The 5325-nt window shown below is 38.5% G+C and overlaps 1 long non-coding RNA gene across 1 annotated transcript; it reads right to left on the minus strand.

Moving 5' to 3' along the window:
• Nucleotides 1-307: 307 nt before the first annotated feature.
• On the minus strand, nt 308-4557 carry LOC117528605. Its single transcript, XR_004565833.1, has 3 exons — nt 4462-4557; nt 2720-2830; nt 308-623 (listed from the first exon to the last, which is right to left on the minus strand). It is a non-coding gene; the product is annotated as an uncharacterized LOC117528605 (long non-coding RNA).
• Between the last annotated feature and the right edge of the window lie 768 nt (nt 4558-5325).

Below are 5325 nucleotides of genomic sequence, written 5' to 3' on the forward strand. Positions count from 1 at the left end.
TCATTAGTTATAATAATCCATGTTCATTAGACATAATAATAATGTTACATAATTTATGTACATTAGACATAATAATAATGTTACATAATCCATGTACATTAGCATTAATAATGTTACATAATCCATGTTCATTAGACATAATGATGCACGTTACATAATCCATGTTCATTAGTTATAATAATCCATGTTAAATAATCCATGTACATTACACATAATAATGCATGTTATATAATCCATGTTCATTAGTTATAATAATCCATGTTCATTAGACATAATAATAATGTTACATAATCCATGTTCATTAGACATAATGATGCAATCATTGTCATTACTAAGAACACAAACAGAAATATCATAGCCATCTTGATCATCCATTGTCTTCAACCTCCTGAAAATAACCAGTTAAAAAATCCCCCTTCATCTTGCACATATCCCTTTTCAATTGCATCCCGAATTCGAGTTAGATTAGCTTTGGTTTGAGCAATGACACCACTGTCACCTGAATTGTCTGGAATGAATGTACAACAGTCAGGTCCCACAATTACCTTCAACCAGATCCAATCTCCTGGATCTACTTTATTCCCCGCAGGTCCCTGTGGAGGATTGCCTTCTCGTTGCTGCACCTGGAACGAGAGTAAGGCGACCAATACAGTTAGTAGCAAATAATAGATAGTGTGTTGTATTTGGTTGACATCTAGGGGCGTCCCCCTTATGCCAGTGGCAGCTGGATTGGGAAAAGTCCTTCCTATGAACTGATTGATCAGATATTTGCACACTGATGCAGCATCTTCCTTTTTGGTGGGGATGGCCTCTACCCACTTTGTATAGCAATCAACAATGACCAGCAAGTACCTGTAACCTTGAGTTTGGTTTTCTGGGCCCATGTCTGTGTAGTCAATTACTATGTCCTGAAAAGGAGCAGTTGGCACCGGATATGACCCCATTGTGGGGGTCATGCCTGGACGCGCATTGTACTCCAGACATGCCACCAGTGTTCTGACACAGTTTTATCTGTCTTCCTTCTTGACAAATGAGCCAGACCATGTGCTCCATCAATTATGATATGTGCCAATGCTGATGGTAAGCAGATTCTCCCATCAATAAATCTCCAAAGTCTGTCCTTTTCGATTGCTCCATATTGTTTCCACACTGATTTTTCATATGCTCCTGCATCATCTTGCATTTCACACACATCCCACTTTGTTAATGTGTGTCCCTGCAACTCGGCTTCTTCCTCTTCTGAGTACATAATCAACTCTTCTTGGTACCCTGCAACTGCCTTTGCTGCCATGTCTGCCTGATTGTTTCCTTCATAGACATTTACTGCTTGGTCTTTTGAATGTCCTCTGAATTTTACTATAGCCAGTTTGTTACACTGCAAAAGTTATTGGTCTAGGTTTAAGGAAAAAATAACTTGATTTGAGAAGATTTAGACTAGAAACAAGTGAAATTATCTGCCAGTGCAGTGAGATAATTAGACTTGGCAAGATTTCTTGAAATAAGACAAAATAACTAAGCTTTAGAAAAGTGAGAAATGTCTTAAAATAAGTGTTCAGACACTTATTATGAGCTTTATTAAGTCAAATAAACTCAAAACTAGCCTGTGAATAGCTCTTTCTAAGTTCATATCTTTCTCAATTTGACTGAAAAAATCTTAAAACTAGAGAACCTTTACAAGATTATTCCTCTGAATCCAAGAATACTTATTAATAGTTTTTGTCTTTAAACAAGACTTAGCATTTTCTCCAAATTCAAGAAACCAAAGAATAGTGCTCAAAACGTTTAAAAAACGTAAAAACAAATGTTTTTTAAACGTAAAACATTTTGACTGTTAACTGGAGCTCATTTTATTGAACAGAATTTCCAGGCTGTCATGTCAAAACTTAAAACATAGGCATGAAAGTCACCACAGCCAATTTGAAGTAACACTCAACATTTTTGACATTTTATGCATTACCTCAGTCTCCAGTCCATGACAAGCTGGTAGACACCATTCTTAAACTGTGATTACAGTAATGAACACAGATAGCTGACCGTTAGCTTAGTTTAGCTTGAACACATTGAGTATATGTGTAATACCTCTACCTACTGTCATTCGATTTTTAAACCTAGATTAGCATTTAAATTAATGTTTTAAAGAAACACAAAATTAAGCCGTGTGGCACATGCACAAACCACAGTGGAAGTGATTCTCAGCAAATCATCAAGGTTTTGCGCATGAGCCGTTCAGCTTAATTATGCTAATGCTAATCTTAGTAAAAAAAAATGATAACATTACATCACCCAGTCAATAAAAATAACAAAAAGCACGAAGGATCGTCTAAAGGTATCTGATGACTGTATGTAGAGGAATTACCCAAATACTCTCAGCGTTTGAGCTAAGCTAAGCTAGCAGTCAGATATCTTTGTCCGTCTGGTACTCATTACTGTATCACAGTCAAAAGAATGGAGTCTACCTGCTTGTTATGGGCTGGGGACTCAGGTAAGACACAAAACATCAAAAAGGTTGCGGTGTTTCTTTAAACACTACTACTTCTCAACAAAGTCTTTCCATTCTGCCATGGCTTTTTTGTATGAGCCAGTGGCGTCTCGCTCATGGATACTGTCCTTCAAGAATTCTGTCTGAATGATAGACAAAAGAGCTGCCACACACTTTGGATAGGTAAGATGCATGGTGTAGTAGTAAGCCATCAGATAGAGCAAACCGTGACTGACAAACCGTGACTTTGGGTGTGGTTCCAACGGCCACAAGACAACAGGACCCGTCAAAAAGCAACACAGGACTGAAGAGAGGTCTTTTCTGGAGGTAAACCGCAGGATCTTCTGTTGGCTAAACAGCAAGAACAAACAAAATAAATTTTTGTTAGGATGGAGCAGATATCAAAAATACCTGAGCAGTCAACTGCTACCTAACAACTGTGATTGTTAGGCACAATTCTTTTATTTACATGGTTTGGTACCCTCTTTTATATCTAATTATTTGAATATTAAATCCGTTTAAGTTGATAAATCAGGAAAACTGATGATTTGTGCTCTACTAGTGTCAGAAAGCTATATTGTCACTGTGCATAGCTTTATTATTGTTATTACTAGGTCATATTAGCTTAATGGGTTATTACAAATAAAGTCATATTAACAATGCTTTCTTTGTTAAAGATCTGTGTTTAGGTGTTAAGGTGTCATTTTTATCATGGCAAGGCAAACTATTTCAAAGTGTAGATTATGTTATTTATTAAGACAGCACTGTACTGAGCTCTTTAGTACTTTGTACAAGAGAGAACAGTTACCAGAATCAAATCAAGTGGTCCAGCCCCCTCGTCGGACCGCCGCGATGTGCAGAATTCCTCTGCACGTCTGTCTCAATGTGCCGAAAAAGTGCTGATGTCCATGTCTTTTCACAATTCCTGTGCTAGTCAGACGACGTCCCGGATAAAACACAGCGTCCAGTTTGGAAATGAACGGCACATTCCACTGTTACAGGAGTTTTTGTCATGGAAAGAGGAGTGGAGGCTTCGGAAGCGGTGCTGCATGGCGCACAGCAACGCCGTGATGAAGCCTCACGGGACATGTTCTGGCATGTCCAGGCACATCCACAATTTCTCAGATAATCACTTGATGGAAAAACCACCGACAGCTGTCTGAACGCCATCTCAAAGCCGTCCTGTGAGACCAAAACGGAGGTGGTTTTGTCTCGCTCCAGTAGCAAATCCATCGTGACGCACAAAGCCTCTGCTCGGCTTTCCATGACAAAATCTCTTGTTAAAAGTGAAATCTGCCAGAAAATGGTTGATGTCCAGCTCTTGTGATAACCAGAGAAATGGCACACGATGGTCACGGATCCAGACAGCCATCCGTTTAGAAATGAAATGGTCATTCAGCCTGTCGAGTAACACTCCTTATTCTCTACCAAGGCCATAACATTTTCACCGAAAGCCAGATAAATTTTTCTAATGGTTTCCAGCTGCCAGTCTCTAACAGTTTCTGAAAAAATTCTGATGGAAAAAAAAGCCCAAATCATTCCGACATTTCCTGACAATGAAAATCCGACGAGGGGGCTGGAACACTCCTCACTCAAAGCCTGCTCACAGGCGAATGACGCAACCGACAGGCGTGGAAAAACTCACGCATGCGCACGAGGGTTCAAGCTTGTCTGACGCAATCACACGTGATTCAAATCCATATGGTTTTTGAAAAAAATAATAAGGTTGGATACTTTTCTAATAGACCTCGTACTTGGCAATAAAAACTGATTCTGATTTGAATTTCCAGGACCTCTGATATTTTTTTATTCCAAAAAAATAACACCAGAGGGCAAACTGTTAAATTTTCCACAGCAAGATCAAATAAATGCTTGAACAGACCCTCAAGTTGAACCTTTAGGGACTAAAAAAGGAGAAAATACAAAGTGAAAGCTCTTTCAAGCATACATTAACTGTAAAGAATACATGAACAAACTCTCACCTAAAGGATATGAAGTCATGCCTCACTGGCATGTCCAAGCTTCTTTGGTGGTGCAGAGTGTGGGGAGTGCTCTGAAGAGAGAGATGGTGTATTCCTCTAGAACAGAATAAATTCAGTTTTAGTGTAATGTCTTTGCTGTCTAAATTTCATTATCATCTTTGTTTTAAGGTCATAGAAAATGATTTGTCTCAATGAACAGTAGAATTATCCTGCAATTATTATATTTGATATGACTTTATAAATCTCCCTGGCAAACTCCTCAGGGAAATCAAAATTCCAACAGCAGTTAAAAAAGGAGAAAAAAACATTAAAAAATATATAGATTAATCAATTTAAAAAAAATTTTAAATAAGAAAATATTTTTTAAGACTTGTACGAACTAAATGGTTTATTAAAGACAGCACAATGACTTACCTCCATCCATGTTCATGGGTGGCTTCAGCACTTTCTTCCAAACACCATAAAACTGCACCATTGAACAGAAATCATCCCATCTCTTCTTGACCTCAGTCACGAATGTGCTGTTGCCTTTATCCAGAATCCGGCGCAGCTCATCCATCACCTAAGGTGCAAGTACATGTTAATACAGCAATAATGCTTGCTTTGTGGAAGTTATGGTAACAAATAAATCACATACATTGTGTAGCTCCTTGAAACATGGATATGCCTCCAGAACCTTTGTTGGCCTGTCCTCTTCTCTCAGAACATCACTATCAATAAAGGCTCTTCTTGACTGAAACTCAAGGTCAAGGATTTGGGAGACAGCATCTTGGTTGGGTTTTGGCTTCTTATACATCTCCTGCAGGGTCTTGTAATGCCGGGCCTGTGCTGCTAGACTATCCATGTCTACAAAAAAGTATAATA

The sequence above is a fragment of the Thalassophryne amazonica genome, chromosome 16, assembly GCF_902500255.1.
Source record: "Thalassophryne amazonica chromosome 16, fThaAma1.1, whole genome shotgun sequence".
NCBI lineage: Eukaryota > Metazoa > Chordata > Actinopteri > Batrachoidiformes > Batrachoididae > Thalassophryne > Thalassophryne amazonica.